Source organism: Equus przewalskii, chromosome 25 (genome assembly GCF_037783145.1).
Source record: "Equus przewalskii isolate Varuska chromosome 25, EquPr2, whole genome shotgun sequence".
Classification (NCBI taxonomy): domain Eukaryota; kingdom Metazoa; phylum Chordata; class Mammalia; order Perissodactyla; family Equidae; genus Equus; species Equus przewalskii.
Genome location: NC_091855.1, coordinates 29,663,783 through 29,681,564, shown reverse-complemented (window position 1 = coordinate 29,681,564; position 17,782 = coordinate 29,663,783). Strand labels below are relative to the sequence as shown.

The window sequence follows — 17,782 nt, the reverse complement described above, 5'->3', positions numbered from 1 at the left end:
TTCACAGGTTCAGTATGCCCATTGTGTATTTTAGTGATCCAAATGAGGCCTTCAGGAACTATTATCCATTAGAAAAACTGATGAGAATGTGAAATAAATAGACCCAAACTGTGGCTGCATACCAGTATTACAAGCGAGCATGTCTGTCTCAGCAATCAAACAGAAAGCAGCCCACTGCATAAAGCAGAGCACTCAGCTGAGTGCTAATCGAGGCCTATTTCCTGGCAGGCTCCCACAGACCATCTGTCAATGGTCACTGTCACATGCAAACACGTGTGTTTATCTGATTGCTGAGACAGCGCTCAGACTTGGCGTGCTGCCTCTTACAGATCTCCGAAGAGTTAGCCTCACAGAAACCTCTGGGTGAGTTTTCAATTGCAGATTTCATTTTCTTTGCCGGCTCTGACATTTCTAAATATCTCTTACCAACTTGTGGCTGAATACTAACCATCATGACACACCCCAGAGATGCCTAGCTAAGGAATGAATCATGTACTGTCTCTATTCAGATTTTACAAAGTCCTCAGGGGTAGCTCTAGATACACAAGGGAATGAATGTCATTATAACAACTAGCTCAGTTTATTATTAAGACTTGATATCCAAACTCATAAATGCAGTTTCCTAATGAGTATTGGGTTACAAAGCAATAAAGAATGTGCTCCTTTAGAAACAGAGGCCTTAATACTGCAATTATGCATCTGAAGTAGCTACCTCTCCACTTTAGGACTAAATTATTATAGAAATTTAAGGAACATGATTTTGTTTTTAGTCATTAATTCAATGAATAAACATTTATTTAGCATGTGCTGTATCAGAGGCCCTATACCAAGTTCTGGGCTACAACGTTCAACAAAACAGATGTAGTTTCATCCATAGTAATTCAGAGTTTAGTGAAGTGGTATAAATACCACTGGATTGGCCATCCTGAGGCCTGGATCCTAGTTCTGGATTTGCTCTAGTGAGCAATATGCCAGCAATCATTTCTTTTATATTCATTAGGAGGCAGTACCCTACAAGTAGGAGTAAGAGAAGTTTTCACTAGAAAAAACTGATGAGAATTGGGTCTTATTTTGAATCCCAGGTCTCCTTCTCACCCTAGTTTCATCATCAAGAAAGTGAGAATGATAATAATAATAGTATCTATTTGGTAGAGTTATTGTTGGGATTAGATGGAGTTTTATATATGAAGCACCTAGACCAGTGCTTGGCATACAGTAAGTGTTTGGTAAATTACAGCTATTATTGTTTTGTAACTAAAGCAGTTGTCACATCTCCATCAATTTAATTCAGCAAACATTTATTGAGACCTGACCACATTGCTGGTATATATAAAATAAGACACACTTCTTTCTCTCCTTGGAATGCTCACTATCTGGGGTGAGACGCAGAACTCTTAGACCCCAAAATAATTCATTATATTATGCTAAAAAGAAACAGAGATATATGCATTGCTATGTATGTGCAAAGATATGTGAGAAACCAAGTTTACCTGATAGACAGTGATAAATATATTCTGAAGGATGTAAATTTGAACTGGTTTTCCTAGATGGGTGAATCACTATAATTCTAACAGATGCAATGATCCATGAGAAAATAATTCTAAGATAAATTCCAATTCACTCTCCATATACATTTTTTCTCTCTCATATACACACATCTACACATGTACGTACACACACACAATCATACTACGAATATTGGATAGTATACAGAATTTACATCTCAACTCCATCTCATTTTTTCCATGCCAGGCAGTGTAGATTAAATGGGAACACATGGCTGTAATCAAAGTTGGGTTTGATTTCTGGTTCTTATAATATAGCCTCCTATCCCGCTATTGCTAGTTAATCTAGAGAATCTGCTGTATGCTTACTTGCTCACTAGGTATAAGTAATAGGTGCAAAATACTTCTACAAATTCCTGGGCATTTACAAAATTGGATGGAATGAAAGGAATTTTCCAGGAATATTGTTCAGCAGATCCAAATATCAGACTTGTCTCAAGTATGTCCTGTACCTTTGGAAAAATATGGAACTCATATAAGTTTCCGTTCCCAAGGTGTAAAATGGCTATAAAATTTAATAAGATATTTATTGCTACATTGTTTGGAGGATTTGAGACTTATTCAGCAATATTCAGTAAACATTCACTGACTGTCTACAAGCACTAGTCTAGATATTGGAATGGGAGCAATGAAGAAGACCGTCAAAATCCTTGCCTTTTGTAAGCTGACGTTTCAAAGATAATGTATGTAAAGTGAAGTCACAAACTGGTCTGCCTGAAATAATATTAGCTTCTATCACCTTCAGCATTATTATCACCATTATTTGAAGATAACTTCCTATGTTCTCTGTAACAAGATTTCACCATTGTAAAAATGTTGGGTAATGGATAGTTGAAAATACAGTGTGTTTCATGTGCAAAATACAGAGGGAAAGGACAAAAACGATATAGAAGAGAAGGAAACTATGAAGAAAGGATAAAAGCAAGACAAAGTTAATTCAATTAATTAAATTGCAGTTGGCATCATATGTTTTCCTTCTAGTAAATAAAAGATTTCAGGAAAGATTTTTCACAAATTATTTTCTTTGTGACAGGTTTATTTTTTCTTCTTGAAACAAAACTAGAGAACGTAAGAACGTGATTATATGGAACTATAAAACTAGTCCTAAAATGATTGATGGGTCCAAAGATAGTAGAAGTGAGAAAATAACAAACAAAGATTACAGCAGAAATAAATGAAATAGAGACTAAAAAGATGATTGAAAAGATCAATGAAGCTAAAAGCTAGTTCTCTGAAAAAATAGAAAAAATTGACAAACCTTGGGCTAGACTCACCAAGAGAAAAAGAGGACTCAAGTAAGTAAAATCAGAAATGCAAGAGAAGGTATTATAACCGATTACAAAGAAATACAAAGGATCATAAGAGATTACTATGAACAATTTTACACTAACAAATTGGACAAGCTAAAAAAAATAGATACATTACTAGCAACATACAACCTATTAAGACTGAATCATGATAAAATAGAAAATCTGAGCAGACCAATTACTAATAAGCAGATGGAATCAGTAATCACAAACTTCCCAGCAAACAAAAGTCCAAAACCAGGCAGTGTCACTGGTGAATTCTACCAAACATCCATAGAAGAATTAATATTAATCTTTTTCAAACTCTTCCAAAAAATAGAGGAGGAGGGAACTCTTCTAAACTCACTTACAAGGACAGCATTACCCTGACACCCAAACCAGACAAAGACTCCAGAAGAAAAGAAAATGACAGACCAATGTCTCTGATCAAAATAGACTAAAAAATTCTCAACAAAATATCAAACTGAATTCAACAATACATTAAAAGGATAATACAGTATGATCAAGTGGGATTTATTCATGGAATGAAAGGATGGTTCGACATTCACAAATCAGTCAATCTGATACACCACATTAACAAAACAAAGGATAAAAATCATATGATCATCTCAATAGAAGCAAAAAACCCACCTCATTTAACGAAATGCAACATCAATTTGTGTGTGTGACCTCTCTTATACATGGATCAGTGGTTGCCAGAGGTGGGGGGTGAGAGTTGGGAGAAATGGGTGAACTATTTTTGTGGTTTTTTTAGTTTAAATAAATTGAATTAAAAAAATCAGTAGACCCTGGAAAGGCATTCAAAAACATAAAATATCAATCCTTATAAATTTTTTTAAAGTTAAAAATAACAAGATACTTTCTAGACATGATATATTGGAGACATTTCTAAACTTAGAAGCTTTGGAGGAAATCGTAGAGGAAATTTTACATAGATTAAACAACTTCCAGTTTTCAAAAAAGATGTCTCAAATTAAAGGGGAAAAAAAAAACCCTGAGAAAATACATTCAAAGTAAATACAATAAACAAGGATTGATATTCAAATTAACAAAATAAGATTGTTGGAAAACAGTAACAGTGAAAGGAACAACGATAAGAAAAAACAAAGCAGTTTGGATGATCATCCATCCTAGTTACATATAAATTAAAGAATTGAATATGACTTAATTAAACCATATAAAACTGGAAGAAAAATATGCATTTTTTTAAATCTCTATACTCTAGAGTCCAGAGAAAAAAGACTAATAAGCATATAAAATAGATAGAATTTAAAAAAAGATTCATAGATTTGATTTCAAAGAATCGGATTTGATTCTATAAAGGTCAAGATTGTCTACATGCCAAGAATAAAAATATAAAGAACAAAATCAGAAGAAAGTGTTTGTAGCACATGTAGCTGAGAAATCTTTAATATAGAAAATATCTATTAATATCTTTAATATAGAAAAATTAAGAAAGAGCAATAAGAAAATGATGGTGTATAATTTACAAATGAAGAAAAATAATAGAAATGCAATATATGAAAAATGCTCAAACATCATAACATTCTCATAAACCTGAACTGCGTTACCCAAATTCAACACATGCACTCCTGCCAGATTTGCAAAGTTTAAGAAATGATGGCAAAGACATAAGAACAGTTAGATAGTTGATGTATCAAAAACTTAAGCTGTTCTTATCTTTTTACTAGGAATTCCATTTCTGGGGCCCAAGCTTACAAAAATAAATTCAATAAAGAAAAACGTTTTTCCTAAATATGTTCATTTAAACCTTATTTTTTAAAGGAAAACCTCAGAGACCACACATTTCAAAGTCTATTCACAGAATAGGATATTATAATATTGTTCATTAAAACTCATGATAAATGTGTATATGCTATAAGGAAAGAAAAAGTGAAAATGGAAATCATGTGTGAACTATCATACACACTGAAAGAAAAATCAGCCCGCATAAAAACAAAATAGCACTGAGGGAAGACACTCCAAAGTGTAAATAGGATTAAAGTCTTTGGTTTGATTGAACTGTGGGTGATTTTTTTTCAAAATTTCTCTATTTTCAAATTTCCAATGATTGAGCATAAAATTCTGTAGTCAAAATAAACCTTTAAAAAATTAGTAAATATAGCAATCAAGAAGTTATCCTCTACAAACGTAATAGATATCAATGTGCTATGAATGTGGTATGTGTGTGTTTTCAAGGAAATAATCATGAAGCATTCATTATGTGCCAGAATCTATTCTAAACCCTGGAGATTCTGTTTACCTGGAAAGTATGATGAATCCAAGGGTCCTCACGCTAATTATGCCAGTGCATGCTGGGTTCATTTAAAATTTTTGTTAACTCTGCATTAGTTTTCATGTTTGTGGATTTCTCTGTTTCTCCTCAGAGTGTCTGGGACAGTGTCTGTTTAGCAGATTTGCCCTGCAACTAAAAGTCTGAGTGAAAAAGCAATTTCTAGTCAACCTGTTTAACCCTACCTGGGTGTCTATACACACATACACGTTCCAGGCTTTAAGAAAATGATATCCACTTAAAAGAATCTGATGATGACATTTACAGAACCATACAGCTCCAAAGCCATTCAAGTAGAAGTGTTATATCCACTCACAGTGGGAGGGACACGGTGGGAAGTATTTTCTCAGTCTAGCACTCACTTGTAACACACAGTATGAAAGAAAGTTCATGTCATTTTCCTGAAGGATCTTGGTTCCTACAGGGAAAAAAAATAGCCCTTTTATCAAATTTTTATAATAAAAATTCTCCCAGACCTCATAAGATGTTTGTGAAACTCAAGTGAAGAAGACAATAAAATTTTCTGCATAAGTATAAAATATTATTATTATCATCAAAGTTTTGTTAGTATGTTTTTTTCCCCCAAACAACTCACAGTTTGTGTTGGATCTCAAAATTAACTAGTTTAATTGTTGGATAAGTTCTGCTCATATAATTTACTGATTCATGTTAACTATATAATTTATACATTAGAAAATATAACAACAGTAGTAACAATAGGAACAATGGTTTAGAAAGTGTTGTTGGAATTTCTAACCCTCAAATAGCATACTTGAGAAGTCAGCTAGAAGATAGACGACGTGTCTGATCCATATAGCAATGACTGCACGGGCCAAGTATTCAAATTCAGGACATCCATTTGGAGGTCCTGTGCTCTTGATGCTCATCCTGTGATGTCTAAATAAACCCCACTTTAGTCATACTGGTCATATTAATAAACAAAATGTTTGATTATTCATGTTACCATTCAGAGGAACAACCTGTAGCATTCAACTGAATATTTTACTCTCACTTGGGAAGAGTTTATGGCTTCTCACTCAAAAATAGGTGATAAGTTCACCTGTCTTTGCAAAAACAGTCAGGGAATCGTCGGGGGATTACTGTTTCTTCTGGCCTCACTCACCACTAACCCAAGTACAGCTATGAATAAACGCAAGTATAAAAAATGAGGGGAGAACTCTTTTGGCACATCATCCCCCTTAATTAGTCTGCCAGCAAATATAAGTGCCTCTTCTCCAGACCCGGGTAGCAGTTAACCCACAGAAGCACAAAGTCCTAATGCAAGATTTTGACCTTGCCCACATCGCTCAGTTTCTAATAGGTGATGACAATGCGCTGAGTCCTTTGATGACGTAGACTGTTTACTTGCCGTCCTTCCACCAACAGCTTAATGTTTGACAGAGTTCCATGAAGTGGTTTGCAGCCCTGTTGTCAAAAAATAAAATACATTGTCCACAGTGTCCTGGAAAACTGTTAACACGTTGTTAGTACTTTCCAAGCAAGGACATTGTTAACCATATTTCATATTAATGTAGTCTAGCTCAGTGGCAATTTTCTCCTAGTAGAGAAATATGGGGTTCCTGAAAGGTTTAAACAAATAATACAGAGTACACTTGAAACATTCACAAGTCACACATTGAACTTTCTCTCTTGTATCTTAATAACCAAATAATACATTGTATACCTAATTACAAAGTGTTTTTTTATGTTGACTTCCAGAGGGTTATATATTTTTTAGAAGTGTTATATTAAAAACCCATAATGTAGAGAGAGATAGCTATTTTATGTACATTTGGCTGGAAGTTTTTAAGCAAAGTTAAAAGGTGGAATGTGATTTCTTGTTCACTCTACAGTGAATTGTTAATCAGAAGAGGTTAATGAGATTCAATTAAGGATTAGATGCTTATGAGAAATTTAATAGCGTGTTCTTAGGAAAAATAAGACTTTCTCTGTAACAGTAGCATGGAGATAAATAGTTATCAGGCCTCAGGCACCATGGGATAAACTAACCAGCTAGCAGAGTTAAGAGGAAATTTCCTTGGCAATGTTATATTTCTCAATTAGGTGCATCATGGTGAGTTTATGGCTTTCTCCTAAAACATCCATCATTAGACACAGTAGGAAGCAGGATGCTCGACTGGATGGACCATTGGCCATTTCTGGTGTGCAAATTCCTGTTTGGAACTACAAAACTCTTCATATCCTAGAATCCAACAGGATTTCCTCTGGGCTCTGGAGACTAAATCATCCTTTTGACCAAAGGAGATAGATTTATGCTGCTGAAAAGGAATGTACATTGTGGAGCAGAGGAGAGAACAGCTATACGGTCTGGAGAGTGTGATGGCACTTTATCTATCAGCGATTTTAACCCACTAAATTATTTTTTTTCCCCAGAGAGTTTGTGTAGTTGTTAGTTTATTATTTATTTTAAGACTGATCTGGATTTGGGGGGGTCAAATATATAAAATTGAGTATTTAGCCCAACTTCTAAAACTTCAGAAAGGACATATCCCTTCTAATATGACTATTAAATGAGCCACAACACTGATTTATTGTCCACTAAACATTGGAGAATGTGTAATATTTGTTGGAGGCAATGAGGGAAAACTGAAATGTTGAGATTAATATGTTCGTATTAAAATCTAGTACTCTCCATCAAGCAGCCATGCATTTTCTGGTGATTACAACTGAAAATGAGAAGGAGAAACTTGCCTCCTGATTCACTACAGATATTTTAATTATTACACAACTGATACAGCTTCAAGGACATTGGTAGAAGGAAAAAAACACAATAGTAATGACAAGGTACATGAGAAAATTGGGTATTTAAGAAGATAGGTGATAACTACTGTTCCCCAAAGGATTGTTTTTGTATGAAATAAAGGATAAAACTTAAGTGTTCAGAGTATCTGAACAATTACCACCACCAAAATCCTTGCCTAGAGTTTGAATTACTCTGCAACATCCATTCATTTAACATTCACTCTGACTTACTCTGTTTTCTAGAATTGTTATCTATTACCAAGCAACACTTTTCTGTAAGGAATTACCTACATGCGCCAGTATCCTGTTTCTTGTTGAGACATTTTTATCATGATAAAATTATTATTTATATGAAGGCAAAGTTTATTTCCTTGTGGCTCCCAGACATATATGCTTTTGCCTTTCAGGCCCAATGGAACAGCTCTAATCCCTCCATGACATACATCCATTTATTGTGAGTCTTCATTGTGTGGCAAACATTGTTCTAGTTGCTGGGATTTAAGAAAAAAAGAAAAGTAAAAAGCACCAGAATGTGTAAGAGAAGGCTTCCTCTGCTATGGCTTTGCTGTGTCTCTCTGGTGCCTTCTATTGACAAAGCCTAACAGCGTGCCTGTGGGCAAAAGAGAAATAATTATCAGTTCTGTCCATCATATCACAAAGCTGGGCAAACAAGGGTGGATTTGAAGTGGAAAGGGAATAAACTGACAACAGCATAGATGAAAAACAAGAGTAAGAAAAATCAATTCAGAAACCACTGCAATAACACAGGAAAAACTATAAGGCCAAGGAAGGACAGAGAAAGTATATAAAAGGGTGAATGGATGTAAATGATATCTCAATGACAAAATATATAAGACTGATATTGTCTTTCCTCTGTGAGACCAATGTATGTTGAGAAGAATATAAGCTTTGGAACCAGTGAAGTAAGATTGAACTTGCATTTGAATCCTGGCTTCATCACTTGCTGTCTGTGTAAATGTGAAAAATACTAATTTTCTTCCAACTTCAGATTCTTCCCTATAAAAGGTGGTAGATAATAATGTGTCTTCCAATGTCGAGGTGCCTAGCACAGAACCTAATACATAACAGCTACTAAATAAATGATACACCTCATTGATAAGTATATTAATAGAAAACTTTTCCTTCCTCTTTTAGACTTTCTTTACGGTGGCGAACATCTATATCTTGTTTATTCCTTATTGTTCTTTACCACCCTGCTAAAACTCCATCTTTTCTGTTCCCTCCTGACATCCTATGCATATACACTATAGCTATTAATCATAAAGGATCAAAATTATGAGGCAGAATCAATAAAAATCAAATACTAATTGCTACAGAAGTGTTGATTAGTATAGTCTTATTCTATTACAATCCAGAAAATAGGAGGAAGGACTCTGCAATAATTTTCCACTTAATATGAAAGCTAATTATAAAAACTATCTTTCCTGGATGAATGTTTTACTACCTATCACAGATATATCTTGTAACCAAAAGCTTCATTGAGCCATTATTCCAGGTTTAATACTTCAGAGAATAACATTACTTCTGCATTACATACATTACATACAGAGAACACTGTATGTAGAAAAATGGTTGATATTTACATTTCCAGACTCCTCTTAGATTTACATTCCTTCCTTGGTCAGTGGCATTCAGTGAGCATCCCATTTTCTGAGTGACTCTATCTTTATGGTTGGAGCTGAGTGAGAGGGTGAGAATTACCCTAACTAGGAATCACCTGTTCAGGGAGTTCCTTGAGGGTTACATCAGAATAGTTCAGTCCCCAAAAATGTGGCAGCACATATCCCATGAAAGGATTAGTGATCCCTTTCTGCCTTTTTCCACAATTGACATTTACTCATCCAGGGAATTTTCTGGGCTTCAGACACAAATTTATTTCCAAGTGGAATAGTTATTATAATATAAAATCAACCATTTCTAAGTTCTGGTTTTCATCCTTCACAATCCAGGCAATTCAGACCTTATTTGAGTATATTCCTTGATTACAGTAGTCATTCAGTGGAAGTAATTTCTTCCTCCTTTTGCCTTCCTTTAAAAATGGTTTACACGTCTCTTATGTCACATTACATTTTGCCTTTCATTGCAATTAGGGGACACCTATCTCTCGATACCAAGTTACAAACTTTTAAGGCTTTTGCTCTTCATCTTCTCCTACAGTCGAGCATTTTATCTTGGATGTGCAGGGGCAGAGCAAATGTGTGGTGAATTCAATTGATCTGAGACAAATTACTTTCCATAGCAATGTACATGGATCATCAAAAGACAAGTGATCTAGAAGAAAGGTAGTTTAAACAAACATTTTAAAAGGTCTTAATCCAGACCAGTAATGGTTGGTTTTATGTGTCAACTTGACTGGGCCATGAGCACCCCAGATATTTCATTAAACATTATACTAGGTACGCCTGTGAGGGTATTTATGGATGAGAATAATATTTGCATCAGTAGACTGAATAAAGTGGATTGCCCTCCCAAATACGAGTGGGCCGCATCCATCCATTTACTATAGGCTGAATGCTTATTTCCCTCTGCAAAATTAATGTATTGAAGCCTATATGCTCATCTTTGAAGGTGGGCCTTTGATAGATGATTAAATCATCAGGGCTGAGCCCTCATGAAAGGGATTAGTGCCCTATGGAGATCCTAGAGAACGCTCTTGCCCCTCTGCCACTTGAGGGCACAATTGAAAGGCAGTCATTTCTGGACTAAGAATGAGTCTCTCATCAAAGATCAAATTTATTAGCACCTTGATCTTGGACTTCACAACCTCTAGGACTCTGGGAAAGACTTTTCTGTTGCTCATAAGCCATCCAGTCTCCGGCATTTTATTATAGCATCCCCAATGGATTAAGATACCATTGAAGAACTGAATAGAACAAAAGGCAGGGGAAGGGAGAATTAGCTCTCTGCCTGTCTATCGTCTAGCTGGGACATTGATCTTCTGCCTTCAGACTCAGACTGGAACTATACCATCAGCTCTCCTGGGTCTCCAGCTTGCCAACTACAGATTTGGGATTTCTCAGACTCCATAACCACATGAGCCAATTAAATATATATATATATCCTATTAGTTCTATTTCTTTGGAGAATCCAGACTAATACACCCTCATAACTGTTCTGTCAATCCAAGAAAGAGAGAAAATCATGCATGAAATGCACATGCCGCATAGTCCCACACTGTCTTGTCTCTATGGCCACACTCAAATGTCAAAAATGAGAATGAAGGAGTTAATTATGACCCTCACCTCATAGATTCACGCTATATAGGGCCATTCAACTGACAGGAGTAGTGCTATTTTCTTTGTGTGGCCCTCGACGACACTCTTTCCTTCCAATCATATTCAAACTAAATAACCACCTAACACTCTGTGGGTACCCATCTCCCTCTCAAAGGTTTACCAGCGATAGCTGCTACCCATCCTGAGGGACAGCGATCGCCCTAAACAAAAATTTGATGCAACTTAGATGTTGGAGTCTGAAATATTTTACCTGGATAGGTCTATTACATAATCTCTTCAGAATACTTGTTTCTCCCACTTTAAAGAGTATAAATAACTTCTTGGGTAATTACCAAATAATGAAATAACAAAAATTACAACAGAAAAAAGTAAATACCCTCCCTCCATCCCCACCTCTACCCTCATGGAATTAACAATGCTAAACACTAGTTTATTTGATTAACCCGGATTAAAGAATAACAGTTGCATTTTGGTCTCATTGTGGGAAGAGCGACAGAACAAAACCTAGGTAAATAAATAAACAATCATACACATTAGTGGTGAACAGGAAAATACATAAACAATTATGCTGTAAATCACTTAATCAAATAGTTTAAACAAGCAGGAATAGTTATTAAAGTCTGATTTATCTTGTGTTTTACTTAACTTCATTATTTTCTGAATAATTGTACCTCTTATATGAGAAACGAAGTCACAAGAGTACAATTAAACTTCCCAAATGCCTCAGGAAGTATGTCCTTTATCTGTCCTCCCACCATAAAATTAGAAAAGGAAATTGATGCCTTTAAGCTGAGAGGAGCCCTGTGGGTGACTGGAAACCCGCTGAGGAGGGACAGAGAAGAAAGACATTAGCTCTATTTGAACGGTGGTCAGTATCTTGAAGGGAGCGGAGTTTTGCCTTAGGACCTATAATACTAAACTGTAGACTCAGAAGCTACACACTGACTTAGCGTTTCAGGAAAGTACAAGTCATGCCTGTATATGTTGAAATAGAATCTAAGGAGACACAGGTACAGATTTACCAGTATTTGCTGCATATGATTCTAATATGCTCTAGAGCGACACTAGTTCAACATGGAAGTTACATATATCCATGTAACTACGGAAAAACAGACTTTCTGTGAAGCACTAAAAGACCATGGATAGGTCTTTATTTTCTCTTGCCAAAAGCACATGGTTTGCATAAGGATCGATTGGAAGAGCAGAGGGCAAAGTGTCATGAAAGATTGGAATTATTATAATCAGGAATTATTCCTCTGATTGTTGTTGCTTTGGCTGTGGTTTTCTCTCACAGCACCGTAATGAAGCAGAATTCCATTACTGCCAAATTTCTTGATCAACAAAGAATAGCAAACTAAGGTAATTCACATCTCGTCATAAAATGGAGCTCTTCCAGGCCCCCAACATTGTTTGTTTCAGTGTAAACGTAGACTTGTTGGGCTTTGCAATGTCAGGATAACTAGTTAATTTCTCAAACTCTTTTTTCATTTTAAACTTTCTGACACATGAATCAATTTTCACTCTTTGACCTACGTCCAACAATGAGAACACACTCAAAACTCCTCTCCTCTCAATGCAAAGTTGACTTGATTGATAAAATAATCATGAATATCAAGCTACACTATAAATTGCTTTTTATAATTCAATGATCTTTAATTTTTTTTCATTTTTTTGTTTTTTTGCTAAACAAACACCAAACCCATGTAGATGTCCTAATATGATTGACACTTTCAATGAGTGCTATGTGCTGATGCATATGTTTGCTTACAATATGTGCTGGCAAACATAAACGATGAGGGTGAGAAAAATACTTTGAAATTTAAGATAAAAAGGGCTTCTTTCAAAGTTGATTATCTTACTCCTCTTTTCTTTGGAGTCATTTCCAGTCATTGCTGGGTGGGGTGATTAGAAGAATTGATTATTTAAATGGGACTTTATCTTTAGAGGTTGCACTCAGGGCAAGATGAATATTGGATATCTTGGTAATGGAAGCTGTCCCTAAGGGTATTAGAGTTTCTTTCAGAGTGGTTTAAGTGCCATGATAAATACTCTGAGTACTTATTGTCTGCTATGTTATCAAAAGATGTGAACAACTTGACATAGAAAGATGATAATTCACATTTGCCACAAACTAATGCAGTTTCAGCCATTTTCCAAGGCCTGGGTACATGAAATGCTGCTGGAAGATTGTCTCAATAAATCCAAATTGTCCCTTTCTTCTTTTCCTTCTTGCACAGATTGTTATCTGGAAGAGAATCACATTCATGTACGAAGAGAATAACTTATCAGAAATGGGAAACGGCTCAGGGAATCCAGAGGCTCAACTGTTCCCATATGCGCTCAGCTTCTGAGTCATTCTGGTTCTCAGGAAATGGGCAAATCTCTTTTTCACAGCAATTTTCAGAGCCATTTGGGGGTGTCTGGGAGGCCAAAAGCTACTCTGAGCATGCATGGGGAGGTCATGTTACAGAGAAGGAGAAACGTTAGCTTTCAATGGGAATAAAGAAGGATAAAGAAGGAACTAGTTTGTGTTTTGTATGTCATTTATCTCTTTCCTAACGTTAGCAAATAATTTTCTTTCCAGTAACAGAGAAATAGTATATTTCAACATTGTCAAGTATGTTTGTCAGAATATTTATATGCAATCTGAGTCATTCCCAATGATTTCCCTATTTCCAGGCACTGGCAAAGGTAGATAATCAACGTTACCCAGTGACTACAAATAGTTTTCTCAAAAGACTGTCTTCCATTTCAACAGACAGATTGTCAAACTACCAAACAGGAATGTTCAATGTTCCAGAAATAGCACTTACTTGACTAATTGCAGATTATCGCTTTCTAGACTTCAGTGGTATTACAAAGTTGCGACGGCTGTAGGACTTTCTTTTCCTTAAAGAGAAAACAATACAATAGTCCAGGGCCCATCAAAGAAGTCACTTGCACGTATAAAAGCACTTAGCAGCTACTTTTTCTTTCTTCATACAAAACTAGCATTCTTAGTATCAAACAGATGTCTGGAGGATGAAGGAAGCAATGTGAAATACTATAAGTTTCTTTAAAACAAAACAGAGGAAAGTTTGAGCAGTAAGAATATATTCATATATACATAATAAAATAATTCAAAAATAAGTAGGAAGATGATTTATAAAAGTATTAAGAATCCAGTAATTTCATCAATAAAATGAAAAAGCAACCTCGTGAATCGGAGAAGATATTTGCAAATGATATATCTGATGAAGGGTTAACACCCAAAATATATAAAGAACTCCTGGAACTCAATATCAAATAAACAAATCATCTGATTAGAAAATGAGCACAGGACCTGAATAGACATTTTTCCAAACAAGATATACAGATAGGCAACAGATAAATGCAAAAATGCTCAGCATCACTAATCATCAGGGAAATGTAAATCAAAACCACAAGGAGATATCACCTTACACCTGTCAGAATGGCTATTATTAAAAAGACAGCAAATAACAAGAGTTGGCGAAGATGCAGAGAAAAGGGAACCCTTGCACACTGTTGGTGTGAATATAAATTGTTGCAGCCACTATGGAAAATAGCATGGAGGTTGCCCCCAAAATTAAAAATAGAACTACTATATGATCCAGCAATTCTACTTCTCGGTATGTATCCAAAGAAAATAAAAACACTAATTCAAAAAGAAATGCGCATCCCCCTATGTTCGTTGCAGCATTATTTACAATAACCAAAATATGGAAGGAGCCTAAGTGTCCGTCAACAGATAAGTGAATAAAGAAGATGTGGAGTATATGTATACAATGGAATATTAGCCGTAAAAAAAGAATGAATTTTTGCCATTTGTGACACCATGGATGGACCTAGAGAGTACTATGCTACGTGAAATAAGACAGAGAAAGACAAAAAACATATGATTTCACTTACATGTGGAATCAAAAAACGAAACAAAATAGAAGCAAACTCATAGATACAAAGCACCAACTTGTGATCACGAGATTGGGGGGGTGGCGGTGGGCTGGGCAAAACAGGTGAAGGAGATTAAGAGGTACAAACTTCCAGTTATAAAAAAAATAAGTCACAGGGATGTACTGTAAAGCCTAGAGAATATAGTCAATAATATGGTAATAACTTTGTGCGGTGACAGATGGTTACTAGACAGGCTGTGGTGATCATTTTGTAATGTATGTAAATGTTGAATCACTATGTTGCACACCTGAAGCTAATATAGTATTGTATATCAACTATACTTCAAGTTAAAAATCCAGTAATTCATAAATAATGAAGGCAATATCAGGATGCTGGCTAGAGTACAGAGCATTTAAAGGCTTCTGCTTTCCTTCCCAGATTGAGTAACTCCTCTTCTCAGAAATCGCTTCTGACACTTTTTCCCTATACCGTGAGACTCTATCACTCCATTATTTATAGAGCCCTAAGTTGTATGATGGGAGATGCCTCTGTTTCCCAGAGTTAAAACTTCTGGGGGATCAATTCCAATATTTCTAATATTTTTTAAAAACATCCTCCCAGCATTAGTTTGATTCAAAACTTCAAGGGTTACATGAGTTGTTTTGTAAGAAGGATAGAGTTTGAGAGGTGGGAAAAGCTTAATTTTCAGCCCAGGTGAAAATTTTGTAACGTTAGTGAGGTAAAACTCTGATAAACTGAGAAAACCTGAGCAAAAAATGTAAATTATCAGAGATTTTATTTTTATGGTACAGAATTCTTTAGTGCTTAAGAGCATGAGTGTTATGATCAGAAAGCCTGGGTGTCAGGTCATGGCTGCCACTTACTAGTGTGTGATCTCAGGCAAGTTATATACGCTTAGTCTCAGATTCCTCTTCTGTAAAAGTTGGGGTAATAATTCACAAGAGGTTTGGTGAAGATTACGTAAAGCTATTAGCACACTGTCTGGACTATATTAAATGATCAAAAACGGCAATTATAACAATAACAATTACTTTATAATATGATTAATAATTATTATTATTGTCAGGGACTTTGAAGTATTATATGGGAATGCTCTACACATATGACTGGCCCAGGATGATACTGGGGGAAGTAATTAGAAGATAATTTAAGCTGGAAATTACGTGATCTCTTGCTTCTGATAAAGTTTTTCTCCTTCCCACCTGACTCTACATTTCTGACCCTGTCCTGAGTAGGTACTCGCTGTCTGCTGAGGATGCTGTTTCTAAAATAAGAGATAAACCTCGAGACTGATGATGAACTTTACTTAATTTGCCCAGTTTTCTTCTGAATTTTCCTTCCTCCTGACCTCATGGCTGTGATTTCCCTAGGACACATGTTTAATTGTAAAAGCATCTCCAACCTCTGTCAGGCAACATACTCACAATCCAATAAATGAAAAATAAATCCAATCAGTCAAGTAGTATTTATTGATCTCCCGTTGGGTCCCACACACTGTTCTAGGTGATGAAGATGCATCAATGACAAAAGATAAGCCTTCTCTCCTTTATGTACCTTATAAGGAATGATTGTGATTTTCACAGGGAACTACTTTAACTTTGTCAACTAAGATCAAGTATGCTCCAAATATGAAGATTTCGGATTCATTTCTCATTATTTCCTCTCTGGTACAACATGTGTTTGCCTTCAGTACCTTTCTAAGGATAATCTCTGCCCATGCTTCTCCAGGGATGAAGTGAACAGACAGAGATAAGTGCTTGGACCAATCTAAGAATAAGTTGAGAAAAAATATATATGTACAGAATAAGAAATCACAACCATTATAATTTTCACGTAATCCAAGACCTAATTGAAAAGGCATACTTTCTACCACATGAAAGATTGACTTTTGCACAGGATTGAATGCTGGGGAGTAAGAGTGAAAAAAGAATCTGAAGCTATATATCCAGGGACCAGCCCCGTGGCTGAGTGGTAAAGTTCACATGCTCTGCTTTGGCGGCCCAGGATTTGCTGTTTCGGATCCTGTGTGTGGACCTACACACTGCTCATCAAGCTGTGCTGTGATGGCATCCCACGTAGATGAATTAGGATGACTTACAACTAGGATATACAACCATGGACTGGGGTTTTGGGGAGGGAAATAAAAAAGAGGAAGATTGGCAACAGATGTTAGCTCAGGGCCAATCTTCCTCACCAAGAAAAAAGAAATATAAATCCTTCTCTCAAGAAATTTGGAGGAAGTGTTTTGGAATCAATGATGTAACAAACCACATCAACATCTTCAAAAGAATAAAGAAGTTAAGTAAAGTAATAAAAGCAAGAGGATCTACATCAAGTATGTGCCTGTTTATACAATACCTTTTTGGAAATTTCTCTCCATTGAAAATTTTAATGTCCTTAAAGTTAGACTCTCCCACTATCCTAACTTTATTAATATTAATTTAGTTTGGTCAAAGAATTAATCAAAAAATTATCGGTAGAATTAGCAGTGAGAGAATGAGATTTCTAAATTGGCCACAAAATAAAGAATGCTGGCTTTGGAGGATGGCATAGAATGTTCAGCTCTTATTGATCAGTGCCAAAAACCCAAGGGCAGTAGAATGTGTGTTATATGCTCAGAAAATTATAAAAGAAACTGAAAACAATAGGTGGCTCAGGGGAGCGGTAGCAGATAGCAAATTCAGG

At 35.7% G+C, this 17,782-nt stretch overlaps 1 long non-coding RNA gene across 2 annotated transcripts in view; it reads left to right on the top strand.

Annotated features, from left to right (window-relative positions):
- Positions 1 to 297: 297 nt before the first annotated feature.
- The window catches only part of LOC103551337 (uncharacterized), a 65,935-nt gene continuing 48,450 nt past the window's right edge, over positions 298 to 17,782 (top strand). For both annotated transcript variants that reach the window (XR_544988.2, XR_011533059.1), the window contains exon 1: positions 298 to 363. This is a non-coding gene — a long non-coding RNA (uncharacterized lncRNA). The remainder of the gene's footprint in view (positions 364 to 17,782) is intronic.